Below are 24,871 nucleotides of genomic sequence, written 5' to 3' on the forward strand. Positions count from 1 at the left end.
ATTCGGAGAAGGCAATGGCACCCCACTCCAGTACTCTTGCCTGGAAAATCCCATGGATGGTGAAGTCTGGTAGGCTGCAGTCCGTGGGGTCACTAAGAGTCGGACACGACTGAGCAACTTCAGTTTCACTTTTCACTTTCATGCATTGGAGGAGGAAATGGCAACCCACTCCACTGTTCTTGCCTGGAGAATCCCAAGGATGGCGGTGCCTGGTGGCCTGCTGTCTATGGGGTCGCACAGAGTCAGACACGACTGAAGTGACTTAGCAGCATTCTTTTAAGTGTCTATCATGTTCTCAACATTGTATTAAATATTGGGTTTACCCAAAAGTTTATTCGTGTGGGGAATATATTGTTCAATAAAGTTCTTGGAGAAGATGAAAAATGTCTTTAATTTTTACTTAAAACCAAATGAACTTTTTGCCCACCCAATGTTACAAGCCACATAGAAAAAGTATGGTCTCAACACAGATGGAATTAATAGCCTAATAATGACTGAGTAGCAAAAGCAACATGTAAAATAATCAGAAAATAATTCAAGATAGAATATATAAAGGATGCTGTAGGAATTCTGAAAAGAATGAAAATGATTGGGCTAACGTAATCAGAGAAGGCATCTTTTATACAATAGGACTTGAGTTAGTCTTTAAAAGATACATAAGACTTGGTAAGGTTAAATGGAAAGGACAGGCATTCCATTCCTGGAGAGAAACAAAAGGGATGGCTTCTGGGTCATTTCTGGGATTGGGCTCCTGCTTCCTCATAGGCAACACAAGAGCTTCAAATTTGCCTATCCTAAAGGCCCAGTGATAACCTCAACGAAAAGATGATTGCTTGAGATCTCACCTATTTAAACTATTTAAGAGAGAAAGTATTTGCTAAACTTAGAGATTGAATGGACTTCCAAATCTTGTTGTATAATGATTAAACTGCAAATTACAGAAGGTCTTGGTTTTAGTTACAGCAGTTCTCAGGTACTTTAGACATAGTCATATTAATCTCCACTCCCCCCTCCATGAGGTTTACATAACTAATTGGAATATATCACATTTTGATTTTAGAGGAAAAATGAACATGCCTGAAATTATAGGGCAAGAGAGGTGAGTGCACTGGCTCACGTATATATCTTGATTTCACCATTTCATATGTCTGGGTTATAAAAGCATTCTTTTGAATGAAATATCCAACCTAAACCTTCACCAGAGTGTATTTCAAATATTGGAGGTTTCCTATGAGAAGGGCCTGGCAAAGGTATACTAGAGACTCCTTGGAATAAATTGTAAATCCCCCAATTCACAGGGATTATCCATAATTTTCCATGCCACTAATCAGGCTCCTAAAGAGGCAGTCACATCTAGCCTTTTTTTTTTTTTTTTTTTGCAGTGCCACAGGGCATACAAGATCTTTGCTAGAACCCTCACCACCTGCAGTGGAAGTGTGGAATCTTAATTATTGGACCATTAGGGAAGCCCTTAGCCTATTATTCCTGTTTGTTTGATTCTCCAATAGGTTTGCCAGATTTTGGTGAATTTAAAAGTTTCTGTGTGCATTAGAGTGTGTGTATCTGTGTTAGTGTATGAGAGAGAGAATATAATAGTATTTTTAAATGCTATAACTATTTGCTGGCAGATGGGTGGGTCAAGGGACAGAAAAAAGAGCTTTCACCACATAGGTTATTGGTTAAATGCTATAAATATTTGAGTCTATGTTTACTAAACATGCAAAATGTGACTTTAAAAAGAGATTGACAAAGTTACAGCATAGGTGAACCTTGAAAATATTAATATGATGCTAAATGAAAGAAGCTAGTTACAAAAAACCACATGTTATATAATTCTATTTATCTGAAATGTACAAAAAGGGAAAATCCATAGAGACCAAGAGTAGATTTGCTTTTGCTGGGGGCTGGGGTGGGGATCAGTGGATTTGAAGGAAAATGGGGAGTTACTGTTAATGGGGTTCCCTTTTGCAGCTTTGAAAGTGTTCTAAAATAAATTGATGGTTGCACAATTCTGTACACTAAAACCCATTGAATTGTACCGTTTAAGCAGGTGAATTGTATGGTATTGTGAGTTATAGCTCAATAAAACTGGTATTTAAAAAAGAGTGACACAATTAGGCTGCTGAAGCACATGAAAACCACACTAGTGAGGATATATCATGTATACAAGTATAGGAAAGATCTATATTGCAAGAGACAAACTAAACTCAGAAATCAAAAGGACCTTGAAAGATAAGTCATCTACATCTTATTTAGAATGATCCCTTGTCTGTCACTGTCATTGCAAGAAGGACAAAGGACAAAGTGCTTTAATTTACTACAAAAGAGATTTAAACATTGCAGAAACATTTTAACAAATCAAATAAGCCAGAAACAGAACCTGGATAACAAAAAAGAAAAAATGATGTATTTCTCCTCTGATACTTTTAGAAAGGTTAAAGTAATCCTGTGACTATATTTGATTTAGGGATTAAATCATGCAAATGTTTTCGTAACTAATTGCCATCAGAAAGATAATTGTACATTTGGTCTAAATAGCCAAGAGTTTCCTTATAAAATGTCACAGAAACTTCATTTGAACCAACAAACATCTTTTTGATAATTCAGGACCAAGAGTATATCCACTGGTTTGTTTATTTGTCAGTATCATAGGGTCGCCTAACAAAGGTGTAAGTAGAGTGTAAACCTGTCCATTCAGAGAGGGTTCCCTTTTACACATTGGCACTGTTGTTGTAAGATACATCTCATCTAGTGCTGTAATGGAGTAGATCTAGAACTAAACTAAGCTTTAAATTAAAAAAATATATATTTGGGAATCTTCAGGAAAGGATATCATGTGAAATGCGATCAGACTCCTAGGAATATTCTAGGTCAGGAGTCAAAAACATTGTCTATAAAGGGCCAGATAGTAAGTATTTTTGGAATACAGGCCATATAGTCTTTGTTGTAACTACTCAAATTGGCTGTTAGAGTACAGAAGCAGCCATAGAGAATGGCCATAAACAAATGGCCTTGGTGATATGCCAGTAATGCTTTATTTATAAAAACAAGGCTGGGACTGAAACAACTTAGTTTGCTGACTGTCTGGGTTCCTGTGCTTACCCCAATATGGACTTGCTATCCAGGTGGAGTTGTATTCTTAAAGGGGTGTATGTATTTACATTAGAATTGGTTCATGACTGAAGATATGAAACATATTAAGACAGAAATTAGCACCCTTTGCACATTACAATCTTAGGTCTTCACAATCTTTAATACCAAGCAGTTGATGGATAGTTGTATTCTACTCTCATTTCTTTGTCGCCTTTCAAATTTGAATGTGATCACAATGGCAGAATTCCATCAAGGGGAAAAAATGACAACTAGCAGAGAGTCAGACTTGACTGGGCAACTGAGCACCCACGCACAACTATCCCTTAGTGAGCTCCTTCTATGTGGCAGGACTTGTACTAGGAACTTTATATGTATTATCTCATATAAGGCTAATGATTATTCCATGAATGCAAGTGTTATTATCCCCATTTTAGAATGAGAAAACTAAGGCTTATGGAATTTAGTAATGTTTTCCCAATATCATTTGGCTGGTAATGCAGAAGTTGGGAGGTGTAGGGGTGGGGAAGAGATAGATCTCCATCTTACAGTGTGTGAATACATTCACATTTACAGCCTGTAAATAGAACCATAGGATCTTACAGGAAATGTTCACTATACTTTGTCCCAAGAAATAAAGCATGGGAGCACAACTGATTAAAATCATCAATTTCATGGAAAATTGATTAGCCCACTAGTGGTAAATCTCATTGATAAAAAGCCATGTTTATTATACTTATGAAGAATCTAATGTTAGCTGTGTATAGTAGCATGTATTTATTTTTATAATGTTACACATGGTGCTTTCTTTCCACCAAATGACACTGTCAACTTTGAAGAGTAAGTCAGTGGACCCATGAAATAGAAATATATGCCAATGGAAACAGAAAGAGTGTAACTCTGTCTTCCTCTTTAATAATATTTTAGGTGATGTCCAGGATTAGTAACATAGATATTTCAGGACTATGAAGATTTATAAGCAAATAATGTTTTCAGGCTATATTCTAAGGGATATTAAAATATAGGATAATTTCAGTGAAAAGCTTAGTCAAACCAGTTGTTATTACAAATACAAAATAACAAATTTTCAGTTTACCCTCTAGGCAGGATATAGACAGAGGCCTAATTTATCAAATTTTCCAGAAAATGCACTATTATAGCCCAACTTGTCTTACCTAATGAACTCTTAATTCTGGGTTATATAAATCATTATGTGTTGGAGGGAGGTAGTTTTAAACAAATGAAATATATTCTAAAATAAATGTGTTAATAACAAAACTCAGCATATGGCTGACATTTTCTTTAATTTTGTTTAATAGAGGGTCTCCTGAAGCATCAAATTTACAAACTAAAATAGCTGGATAATGAAAATCATAGAATTTTTGTGTTGGAAGGCACATTATAGACCATCCCCTTCACTCACTAAAACAGAGGCTCACAGGTGCAAAACAACTTGCCATAATATTTTGGTTTGTTCAAAGTCCTTTTAAAGTTACCTTACCAAGTGACATTTGGAGGATTATAGTCTTTCTATGTAATTCAGTTTTAAGTGTGATTTTGCATATATGCTACAGATTGATGCATTCCAGTGACCTTGCCTTAACTCAAGCTATTTAGCAGGGTAGAGTCCCTTCCAACTGTCAGTTTCCTGGTGAAGAGAAGACAACAACAACAATACTGTACTGGCTAAAGTCAGATAGCAGGTTGGGTGTAAGTGGGTCTCCAAAGCCTTTCACTTACAGAGCAAAAGTAGGACTGGGACTGACCTAGATCAGGAACCCTTGTCAATCAAAAGAAATGCAAAATCCAAGTTTTAAGGATCAAATCCAAGATGAGGGCTTGACAAGGAAGCAAGGGAAGGCAAGGAAAACCCGAAAGCAGCTCAGTGTAGAGGTGATTTGCTGTTTTTTGAGACAATGACCTGCACAGGTCCTATAAAGCGAAGATCTCTCATTTGGACTCCTCTTTTATGTCTGCTCTCTCCCTGGTGGCCCAGATGGTAAAGAATCTGCCTGCAATGCAGGAGACCCAGGTTTAATCCCTGGGTAAGTGAAGATCCCCTGGAGAAGGGAATGGCTGCCCACTCCAGTATTCTTGCCTGGAGAATCCCATGGACAGAGGAGCCTGGGGGGCTACAGTCCATGGGGTCGCAGAGTTGGACACAGTTCAGCGCCTAACACTTTTACCTTCATTAATTAATTACTTTGATTCTAAAAGGCATGAAAGTCACTACATTATTCCTGGGGAAGCTGGAGTAAATTATTTACAACAAGAGTGAATTCAGTGTCTGCAAAGAGGTCACTTTACAGGTCATTCTGCCCCACAGTGGAAAGTCTTCATCTAGTTTGCCTTCTTATTCTCATTTCTCCCTTTCCTTATTTTTGAGTATACAAAAGTCCTTCTCTTTCGTTAAAGGAGAGTAAGCCCTTTCCCTTCACCAAATCTGAGAAGCAGATTCTAGGCTTATTTATCACTTCCAATTTCTTTGTTACTTTGATTGAAGCAGGTACTGCTTAATCAAGTGCATGACATAGTCATTCTAGAGCAGTGTAAGTTTCAACTTTTAACAGAGTCGAACACCCAGCAAGAAGAGAGGCATAGGTAATAGACTGCAAAGTGTTGGCAGTACTTCCTTTACATCCAGATATGAATACCAGCCTCTCCTACCACTCAATGACATATGATTATGTGTTGGAGTCCCCAAGATGCCCAAAGTGAATGGATATGCCAGACTACAGCCAGTTATCCAGGAATCTATCTTCTTTAAAATTTATCTTAGAATATTTAAAATAGTAATATGCATCATTAATTTTACTGTAAATGATTTAGAACATTAAGGTCTTTCCTCCATCTTACTTTCCATTTTGAATTAAATATACATTTTTCAAAAATGAATCAATACTTCCATTAGTATTTGTATCAACCCATTTTTTGTATATCTGTTAAGTTGTGTCCAACTCTTTGGGACCCCATGGACTGTAGCCTGCCAGTCTCCTTTGTCCATGGAATTTCCCAGGCAAGAATACTGGAGTGGGTTGCCATTTTCTCCTCCAGGGAATCTTCCTGACCCAGGGATTAAACCCACTTCTCTCGAGTCTCCTACATTGGCAGGTGGATTCTTTACCACTAGCACCACCTGTGTGGAGGAAAGAAAATCCTCTGAAGGTTTGGAACATCTTATTAATATCTACAAACTTAAAACCAACATCTTAATTCTCAGTAAAAGAGACAATTCTTTTCCATGGTAACTAAAATTGGTTATTTCAATTATTGCCTTGAAGGCTTAATAGATACCCCATGAAACTGGTGATTTGCACCACTCAACAACTTAAACATTATTGCAAACACTTTCTTCTGTAACACTGTTAAATATAGTTGTAGATGATTTAATGAAATTTAATTTTCTAAGAAATGAATTTTCAAGATATATGCAGAATTTGACAATGGTTTTTGGAAAATTAAAACATGAAATTACATAAATGCAATATAGCTATGATGCAGCATGAAAGTTGTCATCTTTATTTGATATCGTCATATTTGCTTTAAACAACTGTTCCCTTTGTGGTTGGGTTCAGGGATATTGTCTGGAAAGCTGGGTGATAAATATTCATGGTGTTTTAATTGCAAGTAAAAAATGGGTGCATTGAGAATCAATTTTAATTCTTTCTTCATTTATTTTCCTCCTCAACTGTGGGGTCATAAGTTTCTAAAACCTTTAAGAAGTTATTATTGTACCTGTTCCAGAATTTTCTTGAAAAGGCACAAAAAGGAATTATTTCCTCTTTTCTAAAATTGAATGCAAATGATCAGATATATAAACTTTAACATGCAAATTAGTGAAACATTCCACAGATTGTCTGCTGCCACTTCTCCCCCTATCCACACATTCCCTCATATTTGAACCAAATCGGCTATTTCATCATTTCCCAAATATGCCTGTACGTATCTAATCTGGTTTTGGCAGTGGGATAGAAAACGTGTATTTAAGGACAGTCAGAACTTGGTTTGAATCTGTCTCTTGCTCTCTGTGTAGTTTTGGGAAAGTTATTCAGTCTTCATATGCCTTGTATCCTCATAAGAATATTCAGAGAATTGGACCCTGAGCATACTGCCAGGTATATATTATATAGCATGTGCTCAGTTAGTTGTTATTGAATGAAAATGAAGGATCAAATATATATAAAGTATCAGTAAATAGTACCCTCTATCCCTCTCTGAGATAACCCTTTTTTTGGTCACACCTCTGGACATGAGGGATCTTAGTTCTCCAACCAGGGATGGAACCCACATCCCCTGCAATGGAAGCACAGAGTCATAACCACTGGACTGCCAGGGAAGTCCCTTGTGTTCTTTTTTAAACTAGCAAATCCCTAACAATCCTACAAGTCCCCCATCAAATGATATATCTTTGGAGGGGACTTCTCCAGCTTCCATAAGGCAGAGCTAATAGTTCTATCTCTGCACTCTCATAGCATCTCATACTTGGCTCCCAGAGCATGGTGCTTTCATTGTTGATTGTCTATGTTTCCAAACTAGGTATAGGAAGCTCCTTGAGGGCAGTGATACCACCTTATTGGCACCTGTCCCTAGTTTCTAAGTCCCAGGTACATAATAGAGCAAATAAATGTGTGATAAAAGATGAAGAAGAGGCTGAATTGTCTGCCAGAGCTTTTACTAGATTGTGAGAATCAACTAAACTTTCAAATTTGCATATTCCCCAGTTCCCCATGAAATCTAAGGGAAGGCCACTTCCTTTGTATTTGCTGTGCTGACACAGTACCTGGTTCAACAGATGTCAGTTGAGTTCATGTAGGCAAAATTGTCTTTAGGGTTCTTTCATGCATTCTTTTCTGTTATTGAGTAACTCTTCCCCCACTTCATAGGATCCCTACAATATCTGCCTTTCCTTGTGTGCTCTCAGTCTCTGCTTTCTTTCCCTAAGTACTAAAGGATAGGTTTGCGTTAGATAAACTCATCTCTGCTAATGTGTTATTAGGTAACTCCTTGCCATCCTTCCCAAGCAGTAAATGCCTTGGTGAATGCTGGTATATCCAGCCTCAAGACAACCTGTTTTGAGGAGATAGGGAAAGGGAGATTTGGATGCATAATCTTTAAAATATCTTTCAAATTACACTGTATACAATGACTACACATTGTGTTAATTGGCATGTCTAGCCATGGGCAGAGCTGTGATAAATTAGATATAGTGCATCACCCTCTGAAATCTCTCAGTTTTTTTTTAATTAAAGATTTTTTTAATGTAGACCATTTTTAAAGTCTTTAATTGAATTTGTTACAATAGTTTCTGTTTTATGCTTCAATTTTTTGGCCATGAGGCATAAATGACTTAGCTCCCCTACCAGGGATCAAACCTGCACCTCCTACATTGGAAGGTGAAGTCTTAAGCATTGGACCACATAGAAGTCCCAAAATCTCTCAGTTTTGAACCTCTTCTTTTAAACATGGAGAATTAAACTCACCAAATCTAATTCCCCACTATGAGTTGGGAATGTTCAAGTAGTGACTTCTTATGGGGCTGGGATAAAAAGTTTGGCTCTAACTCCCTTCCAGGTTACCTGAAGTGACCCCTGCTTTGTTTTCATTTGCCCAGCAAACAATAAGACCATTTTCCATGCTGATTTTCATATGAAGAATTTTTGCCTCTAGGTGGGTATTCAGCTAGCAAGTAGTATACCAAAATTATCACTGGCCCATCAGTCTATCAAGCGTGATACATACAAAATTCATATGGATGCCTAAGATTCTTTGGTATTTTATCCTGAAAAGTTGATCTTTGTTGGGTTGGGTCAAGTACCCAGCCTGTGTCATCTTCCTTTTCGGTCTTTTAATTACCAAAATTAACCCCTACCCAGCCATCCAACTGTTAAGGATGGAATATGACATTTCTCTTATAATTACAACTTAAATATCTTGAAGGAAAGTCTTTTCTGTTAAAAAAAATCTTATAAGTATTTATGATGTTACGTTGGTCAATTTGGGTAGGGATTATACAAGAAATGTTTTGGTCTAAGAGTTCTAAATTAGAATATAGTTAAACAAGGAATGTTAGTAAAAATTTTATTTTGCTTTATCCTGCTAATCGTTTTATCTTCCTTCAGACATCTGTTCCCAGAGACTGTTGCCTTGAGTCCATATTCCTCTCTTTCAATTAGGGAGACAGATAAGCAGTTGTCTTGAGAATATAAGGTCACTGGCATTCCATAAATGGATTTCAGTGCCTGCTACAGAAACAAGTGGTGAATGTTCTCTGTCACTTGCAAACTATAAATTAAGTTGACAACTTTTCCTTCTTTATGTTATGCTTTCAGAAGGACTTTTGAAATACCATTTGTTGCATTTTCTGATTTAAAAAGTAACATATGGTCATTGTAGAGAATTGCTAGCACAAAGTACTAAGAAGAGAGTAAAAATCTCAATACTCAGATATAACGATTGTTAGCATTTTGATGCAGTTACTTACATATTTTTAAAGTGCATATAAAATATTTTATTTAATTCAGATTATATTATACATACAATGCTGTCTTGGCTCTTCAAAGTATCCTTATATTTGAAACATTTTCAAGTGCTGTTAAGTATTTGAAAACACCCGTCTAAATAGTTATTTAACATTCTGTCAGATAAATATACCGTGGGTTGTTTATTAAAAATCACATACTTTATTGTTGGACATTCAGTTTGATTCCAATTTTTCCATCTTAAAAATAATTCTGTAATCTTTGTTTGAATTTCTGATCATCTCATTAGGCTAGAATCCTACAAAGGAACTTAGCTGGTCTAAGTATGTAATTTTTTTTTTTTTCAAAAAACATACATGATAAGAACTTTAAAAATATCTTAAAGTTTGTATCAATTTACCCAGCCACCAACAGTTTAAGTGTGCCTGTCCTTTACACTAAGCTGTCTCCCAAATAATCATTTAAAAGTTCCTAATTTGATTGACCAAAAAAAAAAAAAATTAAAATATTGAACATCTGTTAAAAAAAAATCTAGCCATTAAGTTCTTGAACTTGTCTCATGTGTTTTCATCTCTTTTCTTGTGTTTTTCACATTTTCCTTTTTGATTTTTGTGAGCTATTTAGTATTTCAAATCGATCATCCCTTTTTAATGTTTGTTGCAAATATTTTTCCCAGTTTGTGGCTTGTGTTTTAGGTTTTCTTATTTAGTAATGGCTTTTGAGCTTTAAGTTTTTCCATTTTTGTGTAGTCCAAATCTATTGATTTTTCCATTTGTGATTTTTTCCATTGCTTATTTGCTTAAAAATTGCATTCTTATTCAGTAAAGTTTTCTGTTAGTTTTAATTAATCAGACATAATTTTGAAGGCAATGGATCTGTTCTACATTACTGCAGATATAGCTGTAGCTGCACTTTGTTCATTTTAAATATTTTATAGACAGATTTGGAAGTGTTAGTTACAAAAGTTGGAGCAGCTGTAATTCCTTTTAAATAGGACCATGTATAGAGGGAGTGATTCTTTAGAAGGCTTTTGAAAAAATGACTTGAAATGTTGACATTTTATTTCAGTGAACAACTGTGTTGATTGAATGTTCCACATTATTCACGTCACATTGTGTAAGAGCTCTGTAACTCAAGGCAACACAACACTCAAACTCAAGAATCCCCAGCAGTTTTCACTTTGAGGATTGTCTGCCTGTAGCCTTATTTCAGAATAATTAAAACAGCATTTCTCAAAGGGTGGTCTCTGACTCCCTTCCATCACAATCACTTAGACTAATCATTAAAATGGTGATTCCTCCATCCTCCCTTCACACATACTAAATCACATCCCCTGAGTTTGGGGCCTCAGAAGCCACATTTTAACAGGCATCCCAGGAAATTTGAGAATCTCTGGGCTAGAGAGGAAAATGAGTTAAAGAAGTGGACCCACAGATGCAAAATAAAAAAGCAAATTTTTGAGAACTTGAGGTCAAAGATAGATCTGAAACAAGTGTATCAGCCAGTGGACAGAAAGGATAGTCAGAATGCAACAGGGCAGAGATTGAAGAGCACTGGTCAGAAAATCAGAAAAAGGAGCTCTGCTACTTTATATTCTTGTGACCCAGGGCAAGTAAAAATTCTTCAGGCTTCTTATCCCTAAAATGAGGGTAAGAAAATGCTTGTACCAAAGCACACAAGACTGTGAGGACTGGGAGAAATAAACAAATGTAACAATGCTTTGTAAAGTTCACAGATTTCATTGTTAATAATAGAATCACAGAAAGTGCTGGTAGTGGTCAGCATCTGTAAGATATGGCACTGGGTACCAGTGAGTCATTGGAGTTATTAGAGTTCAAAGTCCACAAATCCAGTCCTTTGAAGGATTTGAAGCTGGAGGCAAGGATGTCAAGGGAGAGAGAAGGCAGGACAACATTAGAGGGGCTAAAGTAGAAGAAGGAGCACAAGTTATATGCAGGCCTACGTGAGAGAAGGAACAAAGTCTCCAGTGGTTCTTTCAGTGGTCATGGTCTCACTGAGCAATGTGGTTAATGACCACTAAGTTCTTTTATCTGGCTTCACACTGGCCCTGCAACCCCATTTAGAATCAAGATTGGGCCAGGGTATGAGGTGAGGCTCACCTGTAAGAGGTAACTAAGTTAAACTATTCCTTAAATTAGAGGATTGAGGGCTAAAGGGGATGAGGGGAAGTGGCAGGAGTCCAAGTATGTACTTCTCCTGTTGTCACAACCTCATGAAATGGGACATATGCCTTCAAATAGTCTAATTTCCCTTTTGATTTCTCTCCTCTGAAGGATTTCATTCACTTTTATTTATTGTGAAATTAAATACATTCCAGTGTTATTAATATTGAAACCTCGGGGTAACAAATAGAATGTATATGTGTGTGCTCAGTCGCTTCAGTCGTGTCTGACTCTTTATGACCCCATGGACCATAGCCCACCACTCTTATCTGTCCGTGGGATTCTCCAGGCAAGAATACTGGAGAGGGTAGCCATTTCCTTCTCCAGGAGATCTTCTTAACTCAGGGATTGAACTCGTGTTTCCTGTATCTCCTGCATTGGCAGGAAGATTCTTTACCTCCTGAGCCATCGGGAAGCACAACAAATAGAATATATAGCAGTAAATATAGATATAGTCATTTAAACCAGGCCCATGCAAACTCTGTTCATTAAGTGTAGTGGAAAGAGCATGGGCTTCCATGTGTCAGGAACCATCTGAATTACCCCTGAGCTGGATTTCTCTCTCAATTTCTTCCTATCTGTGTGATCTTGAATATGACTGTATATGAGCCGCTATCTATAGAATCTGGAAAATGGAGATAAAAAATGTCTACCTGAATAGTTAGTGGAGGATTAAATCAGATCACCTAGCAAAAGAAACTGGTACAATGACTGGTATCCTTGTTTAACTGATTAATCAAATTTCAATAATTCTTATCTGATTTTCTAATAGAGGGCTTAGGCATATTCCTTTACCCCAATCCCATGGCATCCACAATTCTCCTCCTCAACTTTAGCCATTTTTGCTTGATCCATCTCTTTGTCTTTTATGTTTTCTCCCTCCAACCTTTATTTCTAAGGAATCAAGATTCATGCGTTCTGGAATCTAGGACGACTTCTTTCTAGATGAAAAACTCTCTCCTTAGCTTCCTGAATATTGAATATATTCCCTTGGTTTTCTACTCAGAGAAGTTTTTCAATATTAGCCTTCCACTTTTTTTCATGGCCACTTTCTTATTTTGCATGATTTATCCTGTTATTATATCAAAGATTAAAAAAAAAAAATTCTTCTCTCCACTTGTTCCGGAGTAACTTTTCTAGCCCTTTAGTGTTTGTCATCCTTTTCTGGCCACATTCAAGCCTTCCTACAAAGATGCAAAAACACACTGACCTAAAACCCACTTAATTATGGATAAGATCCCAACCAGTCTGGAGCTTTCACCACTTGGCTTAGAGGATGATAAGAGGCCTGTATTAAGACTCTAGGCTACCCTGTACTCACAGTCAATACTAACTTCAGCTAAACCTCTCCACTCATCCACAGGGGCCCAGAAATCTAGTTACTGAGGATTACTTATATTTTAGACTTTGTTAGTGAGGAAAATGCCAAAATCTTTCTCCTCTTCTTTTATGCATCCAAGTACTTTTGGATAACAGAACTGCAAAGTCTTTTATTGTGAGTTAAGAAAAGGGAAGAAAGTCCTTTCTATTTGCTTGGAAGTCCCACACATCTGGGTATGATCATTGTATAGCTGTAGTTAGTACAAAATAGAAACAGTCCACACATTCATTCATTCAGCAAATATTTATCAAGAATTTACAATATACAATGTAAAGTTCTGGATAAGGGGATTAGGATGAGTAGACATGGGCCTTGCTGAGATCTCACAGAGTTTTTATTATTGAATAGGGAAGATAAGCCACAAACAACTATAATACACAGCATAAAGGGATAAATGCCATACAAATGAAAGAGAATGTGTCTTCAGAGAGCGGAGAGATTCCTCCAGGCTGAAAACTTCATGTGATTAGTTTCCCTCAGTGACTGACCAAATGGTAAGACAGTCTCATGAAACCAGCTTCAGCAACAAGACTTAAAGTATTTCAATTTAATATAAGGAAAAAATGAAATTCAGTTGTCTCAACAATGAGCATAGTGTCATTGTATGAGGGCAGCCTGTGGACACCAGAAGACCCTGACAATTGCAGTGCTCTATTTGTAAAGCCTTCTTTCTTTTCCTCAGGTTGTGGAAATAGAATAGAACAGTCTTCAAAAAGAGCAAAGTGGAGAATTTCCAATTTTGTCTTTTAATAAATGGCTTCTTGACACTGCATAGAATGAAAATAATGATAGCTCTTTTGCCACCAAAGCATAATGACCTTTGTGGCCTTTCTCCTCACTCTGTACTCTGTACTTTACATGGTAAACAGCAATTTGAGTGGTGATATTATAAAAGATTTTAACCCTCTGTTGCTCAGCAAGTATGAAGCAGACACAGAGCCCATATTGTGCACACTGAATCAGGACTAATAGCAAAGGGGTGTTTCTGGATTTTCCTCTTCCCCCAGTTCACTGAAACAGAAAGGGTAGTATTAATAGAGAGCCCTTACTGAGAAGACAGAGGATCCGTGGATGGTCAGAAAACTTATAAATCTAAAACATTGAAGTTGACACTGCATGGGAACTTAGAATCTGAATTCTGTAGATGAAATTATTACCATCCTAAATTATTAGAAAAATAATGGAACAGTTAGATTTTAAATCTTTTGTTTTTACAGTTACGGAAAAAAAAAAAAAAAAAAAAAACACGTAGCAGTGTAAGAACTCTTTGACTATTCTTTTTTTTCCCAAGTCATTTCTGTGAGTGCTAAGTTGTTTCAGTTGTGTCCGACTCTTTGCAACCCCATGGACTGTAGCCAACCAGGCTCCTCTGTCCATGGGATTTTCCAGGCAAGAATACTGGAAGGGATAAATGCCATATAATGAAAAGGATACCAGAACATTTGGGTTGCTGTGCCCTCTTCCAGGGGATCTTCCCGACCCAGAGATCAAACCCGTATCTCTTATGTCTCCTGCATTGGCAGGCGGGTTTTTTACCACTAGCACCACCTGGGAAGCCCCTTTCAGTCATTTCAGTTCAGTTCAGTTGCTCAATCGTGTCCGACTCTTTGTGACCCCATGGACTGCAGCACGCCAGGCCTCCCTGTCCATCACCAACTCCCGGAGTTTACTCAAACTCATGTCCATTGAGTCGGTGATGCCATCCAACCATCTCATCCTCTGTTGTCCCCTTCTCCTCCCGCCTTCAATCTTCCCCAGCATCAGGGTCTTTTCAAATGAGTCACCTTTTCACATCAGGTGGCCAAAGTATTGGAGCTTCAGCTTCAGCATCAGTCCTTCCAATGAATATTCAGGACTGATTCCCTTTAGGATGGACTGGTTGGATCTCCTTGCAGTCCAAGGGACTCTCAAGAGTCTTCTCCAACACCACAGTTCAAAAGCATCAGTTCTTTGGCACTCAGCTTTCTTTATGGTCCAACTCTCACATCCATACATGACTAATGGAAAAACCATAGCTTTGACTAGACAGACCTTTGTTGGCAAAGTAATGTTTCTGTTTCTTAATATGCTGTCTAGGTTGGTCATACCTTTTCTTCTAAGGAGTAAGCATCTTCTAATTTCATGGCTGCAGTCACCATCTGCAGTGGTCTTGGAGCCCAAAACAATAAAGTCTCTCACTGTTTCCATTGTTTCCCCATCTATTTTCCATGAAGTGGTGGGACCAGATACCATGATCTTAGTTTTCTGAATGTTGAGTTTTAAGCCAACTTTTTCCCTATCCTCTTTTACTTTCATCAAGAGGCTTTTTAGTTCTTCGAAATATTAAACCAAGCTTCTCCAAAACTACAAGGTCCTAGGAAAGTGTAGAGAATTATCGAAAGCACTGAATGAATAGTTGATATTCTGTACAGACATTATCAACTCAAGTATGCTATTGAATAACTTTTTTGGATGACATTTTTATTGAGATAGAATTGACTAGAATGCCATATTTGTTTTAGGTGTACAATGTAATGATTTGACACTTTATTGTTCGTCAAAGAATTGTTGTTTAGTCACTAAGTCGTGTCTGACTCTTGCAACCCTATGGACTGTAGCCCACCAGGCTCCTCTGTCCATGGGATCTCCCAGGCAAGAATACTGAAGTGCATTGCCATTTCATTCTCTAGGGGATCTCTCCCACCCCCACAGATTAACCCCCCATCTCCTGCATTGGCAGGCGGGTTCTTTACCACTGAGCCACCTATGAAGCCCTCTTTAAAGAATGCTTAATTATAAAGCCTGACTCTGAATTTTAAATGTCATAGATGTGATAGAATAGCACCTTAATAGGGTTGCCAGATTTAGTAAATAAAATTAAAGGATGCCCAGTTAAACTTGAAATACCAAATAATTTGAGATACCAAAATAATTTTTTAGTATTATTATGACCCACACCACACCTGGCAACTCTAACGTTATTTAGAGGGTGTTGCTTGATTATATAATATTCCAGTGGGCTGGTTAATTTTTAGGAGGCCTGTTTGCTTTAAGTCTCTGGGTTTTCATCTTTCCCTGTTTCTGCATGTCTGCTAAGCATACAAGATTTATTTGAATGAATGGAAAGATCTTCAGTGAAGAAGACTATTCATTTCATAAATGAATTATTTTAAAGCCCTGCATCCCTCTGCAAAAAAAAAAAAAAAAAAAAGTGAACCAAAAGCCCTTTTTTGGCCATGCCAATTGCTCTTCACTTGTTGATCTGGGTTGAATTATCTAGATAAGTGTCTTAACTATAAGTGCCTCATTCTACACTTCTTAGTATAAAGGCTCAACCAGAATGAGGTGGGGGTCAGGTGGGGGAGGGAGGAGGCTAGGAGCCGAGTCAAAAAAAGTAGAAATATATTAAATTGAGAATTTGGAACACACCCAAAATGAATATGTAGTGAGCCAAAATATACACCTCATTTGGAGTTTTCCTTTATTTTAAAGCATTTCACCTCCTCAGCTAAAACTCAGCTAGTTTACCTGTTCTGATCATTTCAATGAGCATTTAATTCACACTTCCATCAGAAGGTTTAAAAATATCTGAAAAGTTGATGGTTCTGCATTTAGTTCTGAATAATTTTACAAGGAAAAATACACTCTCTTCACATTTGAATACCTTGATGTCTTGATGTTGGCATCTGGCATTACTTCTTATCCCCTACCCCGCAAAAAAAGATTAGTTCTCTCTCCACATCAGGCTAGCTCAGAGGACAGATTCTAAATATGATAAAATAGTACAAAAGAATCTCAGTAACATGGGCTGTTAACTAAGTTTATAACAATTTTCAGAGGGGCATTAAATTATGCAAATCAAAACTTATAGGAAAAAAATTTTTAGAGATTTTAAGTTGTTTCTTTATTGTGTCATAAGAAAACCTTTTAATGAAATCCAAGACAGCTTATCAAAGTTTTAACTGTGTTATGACAGATAATCTTCATGATGAAATAACCTTAAATATAATATTCAAAGTTTTAAATTGTTGCTTTTCAAACATTTCTTATAAATCTTTATTCTTTTAATTTTAAAATTATTTACATACTCCTGTCTTTTGTTTATATAATTTGTTAAAACACACAATTTTGTATATTATACTTGAAACCCCATGAGTTTTGAGCTATATAAGTAATATTATTTTATTTTACTGATGAAAAATATTGAGGTTTAGAGAGAGTGATATTCAAAAGCACACACAGCGATAAGTACCTCAGTTGCCTCTAGAAATGAGTTAGAACTCTATTTACGCAGTTTCGCATGTACTATCTGCCCTCTCAGGAATTTTTTAATGGAAAAATATTGGTGTGCTTTTGTTTATGATGATTATTAAATCTTTTGTTCAGCCCCCAAAACACTATATGGGCTTAAAAAGATATCATGTCCTCAAGATGCTGACATAAGCAAAAGCATACTTTCAGATAGAGCTTCAGTGTTGATTAAAATACATTTTTCTGTATGTGACTTTGTACCATATACATTATACAGTATATCTTTTGTCCAAGGGAGCTTCACTTATAATAACTAAATTTAAATATATGCCGACATGCAGATAAAAAGATATTTTAAGGGTAATTAAAAATTTCCCACACTATGAAATATATATATCTGACAATACTATTGGCATTTAAATAAGTATGTACTATAAAACCACAGTAACTAAGATTCTAATAACACAAAATACATGATAAATTAGTTATAGGTTAGCCATAAGTATATGTTTTCACTATAATTAAAAAAAATTGCCAAGCAAATTAAATCAGGTCCATAATCTTTAACACATGTACTCTGAGAATCTTTTAAGCATGTACACATACATGCACACACACATATACATAAATTATATAGTAATATGCTGACCATAAAATATTCTTTTTAATAAAAAATGTCTTGACAGAGCTTTGTAATGAAAACTTGATTAGCTTAGTTTAACTTAATGTACATTCTCAAACATAAGAACCTCATATTTTAACACACTGGAAGCTCTAACCAGAACATTTGAGTGATAAAAAGAAACAAAAGGCATACAGATTAGAAAGAAAGAAGTAAAGATATCTTTATTTGCAGATGAAGTGATTATATACATAGAAAATCCCCAAGAAGTTACAGCTAATAAGTGAATTCAGCAAATTTACAGGATATAAGATCAACATGCCAAAGTTAATTGTACTTCTATATATTAGCAATAAACAGTTCAAAAAGGGAATCAAGAAAACAATTACACTTATAACAGCATCAAAATTAGTAAAATACTTAGGAATAAATTTAACCAAAGAGGTGAAAGACTTATACATGTGAAACTACAAAATACTTTTGAAAGAAATCAAAGAAGCTCTAAATAAGTGAAAAGACAGCCTATGTTCATAGTTTGGAACACAGTATTGTTAAGATGGCAATTATGCGCAAAATGATTTACACATTCCACGCAATCTCTACTGAAATGTCAATGGCCTTTTCCCAGAAATGTAAAAACCAGTTTTCAGATTCATATGAACTTGCAAGGGGTCCTAAATAGTCAAAGCAATCTTGAAAAAGAACAATGTTGGAAGACTTACACTTCCAGATTTTAAAACTTACTGCAAAGCTACATGACCAGTGCGTTCTTTTGGCAAAACTCTATTAGCCTTTGCCCTGCTTCATTCCATATTCCAAGGCCAAATTTGCCTGTTACTCCAGGTGTTTCTTGACTTCCTATTTTTGCATTCCAGTCCCCTATAATGAAAAGGACATATTTTGGGGGTGTTAGTTCTAAAAGGTCTTGTAAATCTTCATAGAACCGTACAACTTCAGCTTCTTCAGCATTACTGGATGGGGCATAGACTTGGATTACTGTGATATTGAATGGTTTGCCTTGGAAAAGAACAGAGAACATTCTGTGGTTTTTGAGATTGCATCCAAGTACTGCATTTAGGACTCTTTTGTTGACCATGATGGCTACTCCATTTCTTCTGAGGGATTGCTGCCTGCAGTAGTAGATATAATGGTCATCTGAGTTAAACTTACCCATTCCAATCCATTTTAGTTCGCTGATTCCTAGAATGTTAACGTTCACTCTTGCCATCTCCTGTTTGATCACTTCCAATTTCCGTTGATTCATGGACCTAACATTCCAGGTTCCTATGCAATATTGCTATTTACAGCATCAGACCTTGCTTCTATCACCAGTTACATCCACAACTGTTTATTGTTTTTGCTTTGGCTTCATCCCTTCATTCTTTCTGGAGTTATTTCTCCACTGATCTCCAGTAGCATATTGGGCACCTACCAACCTGGGGAGTTCCTCTTTCAGTATCTTATCATTTTGCCTTTTCATACTGTTCATGGGGTTCTCAAGGCAAGAATACTGAAGTGGTTTGCCATTCCCTTCTCCCGTGGACCATATTCTGTCAGAATTCCCTCTTCCAACCACACAAGAGAAGACTCTACACATGGACGTCACCAGATGGTCAACACTGAAATCAGATAGATTATATTCTTTGCAGCCAAAGATGGAGAAGCTCTATACAATCAGCAAAAACAAGACCAGGAGCTGACTGTGGCTCAAATCATGAACTCCTTACTGCCAAATTCAGACTTAAATTGAAGAAAGTAGAGAAAACCACTAGACCATTCAGGTTTGACCTAAATCAAATCCCTTATGATTATACAGTGGAAGAGAGAAATAGATTTAAGGGCCTAGATCTGATAGATAGAGTGCCTGATGAACTATAGACTGAGGTTCATGACATTGTACAGGGGACAGGGATCCCTGTCCATCCCCATAGAAAAGAAATGCAAAAAAAGCAAAATGGCTGTCTGGGGAGGCCTTACAAATAGCTGTGAAGAGAAGCGAAAAGCAAAGGAGAAAAGGAAAGATATAAGCATCTGAATGAAGAGTTCCAAAGAATAGCAAGAAGAGATAAGAAAACCTTCCTCATTAATCAATGCAAAGAAATAGAGGAAAACAACAGAATGGAAAAAACTATAGATGTCTTCAAGAAAATTAGAGATACCAAGGGAACATTTCATGTAAAATGGGCTCCAAAAGGACAGAAATGGTAAGGACCTAACAGAAGCAGAAGATATTAAGAAGAGGTGGCAAGAATACACAGAAGAACTGGCCAAAAAACATTTTCATGACCAAGATAATCACGACAGTATGATCACTCACCTAGAGCCAGACATCCTGGAATATGAAGTCACGTGGGCCTTAGAAAGGATCACTATGAACAAAGCTAGTGGAGGTGATGGAATTCCAGTTGAGCTATTTCAAATCTTGAAAGATTATGCTGTGAAAGTGTTGCACTCATTATGCCAGCAAATTTGGAAAACTCAGCAGTGGCCACAGGACTGGAGAAGGTCAGTTTTCATTCCAATCCCAAAGAAAGGGAATGCCAAAGAATGCTCAAACTACCACACAATTGCACTCATCTCACACGCTAGTAAAGTAGTGCTCAAAATTCTCCAAGCCAGGCTTCAGCAGTATGTGAACCGTGAACTTCCAGATGTTCAAGCTGGTTTTAGAAAAGGCAGAGGAACGAGAGATCAAATTGCCAACATCCGTTGGATCATGGGAAGAGCAAGAGAGTTCCAGAAAAACATCTATTTCTGCTTCATTAACTATGCCAAAGCCTTTGACTGTGTGGATCACAATAAACTGTAGAAAATTCTGAAAGAGATGGGCATACCAGACCACCTGACCTGCCTCCTGCAGGTCAGGAAGCAACAGTTAGAACTGGACATGGAACAACAGACCGGTTCCAAATAGGAAAAGGAGTACGTCAAGGCTGTATATTGTCACCCTGCTTATTTAACTTATATGCAGAGTACATCATGAGAAACACTGGGCTGGAAGAAGCACAAGCTGGAATCAAGATTGCTGAGAGAAATATCAATAACCACAGATAGGCAGATGACACCACCCTTATGGCAAAAAGTGAAGAGGAACTAAAGAGCCTCTTGATGAAAGTGAAAGAGGAGAGTGAAAAAGTTGGCTTAAAGCTCAATATTCAGAAAAGGAAGAACATGGCATCTGGTCCCATCACTTCATGGGAAATAGATGGGGAAGCAGTGGAAACAGTGTCAGATTTTATTTTGGGGGGGCTCCAAAATCACTGAAGATGATGACTGCAGCCATGAAATTAAAAGACGCTTACTCCTTGGAAGGAAAGTTATGACCAACCTAGATAGCATATTCAAAAGCAGAGACATTACTTTGCCAACAAAGGTCCATCTAGTCAAGGCTATGGTTTTTTCTGTCGTCATGTATGGATGTGAGAGTTGGACCGTGAAGAAAGCTGAGTGCTGAAGAATTGATGCTTTTGAACTGTGGTGTTGGAGAAGACTCTTGAGAGTCCCTTGGACTGCAAGGAGATCCAACCAGTCCATTCTAAAGGAGATCAGTCCTGGGTGTTCTTTGGAAGGAATTATGCTAAAGCTGAAACTCCAGTACTTTGGCCACCTCATGGGAAGAATTAACTCATTGGAGAAGACTCTGATGCTGGGAGGGATTGGGGGCAGGAGGAGAAGGGGACAACAGAGGATGAGATTGCTGGATGGCATCACCGACTGGATGGATGTGAGTTTGCGTGAACTCTGGGAGTTGGTGATGGACAGGGAGGCCTGGCGTGCTGCAATTCATGGGGTTGCAAAGAGTGGGACACGACTGAGTGACTGAACTGAACTGAACTGACAAAGCTACATTAATTGTAAGACATAAGAATAGATATATCGACATATAGATTAGTGGAATAGAAAACAGAGTTCAGTAATAAACACTCACATTTATGATCAACTGATTTTTCCCCAAGAACATTCAATGGGGAAAGAATAGTCATTTGAACAAATGGTGCTGGGGCAACTAGATATTCCCAGGTAAAAGAATGAAATTGGGCTCTTACTTCAGCTAAAATGGATCAGAGACCTATGTGTAAAAGATAGAACTATAGAACTTTTAGAAGAAAACAAATATGCCAAGTCTTTGTGACTTTGGATTTGGCAATGGCTTCTTAAATATGACACCAAAGTCACAAAAAACAAAAGTAAAAATTTGTGAATTGGACTTCATCAAAACTAAAATCGTTTTTCCATCCAAGAACATTATTAAGAGCAAAAAGACAAGCCACAGAATGGGAGGCAATACTTGCAATCACATTCCTGATAAGGGTCCAGTATTCAGAAATTTTTGAGATCTCTTATAATTCTGCAACAAAAAGGTTATTTCTTATAAAACTCTCAGAACACTAGAAATAGAAACTGTCTCAATTTGAAAGCATTCTCGTCCATGAAAACTCTGAAGATATAATCACACTTAATGGTTCAGGAACAAGAGGAGGAGGTTTGCTCTTTCCACTTCTATTCAACATTGTACTGAATGTTCTAGTAAGTATAACTAGTAAGTATAATAAGCTGAGACATAAAGGGCATTTGAGAAGCCGCTGCCTCCCGGGAGCTGGCCGTGCGTTTCGGCCCCGTGCCCGCCCACTGCCTGCTCGCGCGGCCCGCGGCCCGCGGGCTCCCAGTAAGGACGGCGGCTCGGGGATCCGAGGCGGCAAGGGGAGAGGGCGCGCGTCGCGACCCGGGGGACCAGAGTGAGCTGCCCGCGTCCCCTTGGTCCCTGCTCCTCCTCGGCCCACGCGTGCCCTCCACGACTTTTCTCCGTGGGAACCCGGGAGCCGGCGCCTCTGCTGTGCCCTCCCAGGGGCCAGGGCAGGTGGCATCTCCTCGGGGCCAGTTTGTCCCCAGGCCATCAGCGATCGAAAGCAAAAGGAACTGCGTTCGGTGTGCTCGAGCTGGATCAAAGAAGACTAGAAACATGTCGGAGTTTTGGTTAATTTCTGCCCCCAGAGATAAGGAAAATTTACAAGCCCTGAAGAGGATGAACACAGTAACCTCCAAGTCTAACCTGTCTTATAACACCAAATTCACAATTCCTGACTTCAAGGTGGGGACCTTGGATTCCCTTGTTGGCCTCTCTGATGAGCTGGCGAAGCTTGATATCTTTGCTGAAAGTCTCATAAGGAGAATGGCCCAGAGCGTGGTGGAAGTGATGGAAGACGCCAAGGGAAAGGTCCAGGAGAACCTTCTGGCCAACGGAGTTGACCTAACGTCCTTTGTGACCCACTTCGAATGGGACGTGGCCAAGTATCCCGCAAAGCAGCCACTGGTGAGCATGGTGGATATTCTGGCAAAGCAACTGGCACAGATCGACCTGTGCCTTCGAGATAGACCTGAAGTCCTGAACAGCTGCCTACAACACTCTGAAGACAAACCTAGAGAATCTGGAGAAGAAATCCATGGAAAACCTTTTCACTCGGACCCTGAGCGACATTGTGAGCAAAGAAGACTTCGTGCTAGATTCTGAGTACCTGATCACACTGCTGGTCATTGTCCCCAAGCCGAGTTACATACAATGGCAAAAACGCTATGAATCCCTCTCATGGTGGTCCCACGGTCAACCAAGTTGGTCGCTGAGGACAAGGAGGGCGGCCTCTTCACCGTGACTCTGTTTTGAAAAGTGATCGATGATTTCAAAACCAAAGTCAAAGAGAATAATTTCAGTGTACGAGAATTTTACTATGGTGAAAAAGAAATTAAAAGGGAAAGGGAAGAGATGACCCGATTGCTGTCGGATAAGAAGCAACAATATCAAACTTCCTGTGTTGCTCTTAAAAAGGGATCATCCACCTTCCCGGACCACAAGGTTAAGGTAACCCCGCTAGGGAACCCTGATAGGCCCTCTGCGGGGCAGAGTGGCAGAGAGAGAGAGAATGAGGGCGAGGGTGAGGGCCCAGTGCTGTGATGGCTCAAGGTCCACTTCAGTGAAGCCTTTGTTGCCTGGATCCACATCAAGGCACTGAGAGTGTTTGTGAAGTCTGTGCTCAGGTATGGACTTCCAGTGAACTTCCAGGCGGTTCTCCTCCAGCCTCATAAGAAGTCATGCACCAAACGTTTACGACAGGTTCTGAACTCCATCGTCAGGCATCTGGATGAAATTGCAGCTGCAAGTATATTGGATGCATCCGTGGAGATCCCTGGACTCCAACTCCACAACCAAGACTAATTTCCTTATGTCTACTTCCACATCGACCTTAGTCTTCTCGACTAGAAAGATGAGCTGGTACCGCTAAACTTGAGTATTCCTGTGAACTACTACAGACACTTCTTTCCTCTAGTCCGAGAACAATTTAAGTTTCCTACAGATTTTAGATTTTTAGAGAAATTGCTCACAAAGATTAGAGACAGTTGTATTTATTTTTTGTAAGTTACAGTAAAGAAATGTTCTCAGTCCAAAAAAAAAAAAAAAAAAAGGGCATTTGAATTGGGAAGAAAGAAGTAAGACTGTCTTTGTTCACACATAACATGATCATTTATATAGAAGATATTAAACCTACAAAAAAAGCTACTAGATATAAAAAATGCGTTAACAACATTGCAGGATACAAGGTAATAGAAACATCAATGTTTTTTCTATATATTAGTAACTAACAATTGGAAATTGTATTTAAATAAAACAATACCATTGACAAGAGCATAAAAAGACATGAAATACATAGGTGTAAATCTAACAAAAGATGCTAAAGACTAGTATACTGAAAACTACAAAACAAAATTAAAGAAATTATAAATAAATAGATATATGGTGTTTATTGACCAAAAGACTCATTTTTGTCATTTTGTCAGTTTTATCTAAATTGATGTTTAAGATCCATATATTATATTCAAGTTCATCTGGAAAGAC

General features: G+C 37.9%; 1 long non-coding RNA gene and 1 pseudogene across 1 annotated transcript in view; both read left to right on the forward strand.

The window, feature by feature from the left end:
- LOC113886899 overlaps nucleotides 1-24,871 on the forward strand; it is a 113,927-nt gene that overhangs the window by 11,633 nt on the left and 77,423 nt on the right. The window lies entirely within an intron of this gene.
- Nucleotides 22,827-24,426, forward strand: LOC113886898 (annotated as a pseudogene).

Source organism: Bos indicus x Bos taurus, chromosome X (genome assembly GCF_003369695.1).
Source record: "Bos indicus x Bos taurus breed Angus x Brahman F1 hybrid chromosome X, Bos_hybrid_MaternalHap_v2.0, whole genome shotgun sequence".
In the NCBI taxonomy this organism is placed as follows: Eukaryota; Metazoa; Chordata; class Mammalia; order Artiodactyla; family Bovidae; genus Bos; species Bos indicus x Bos taurus.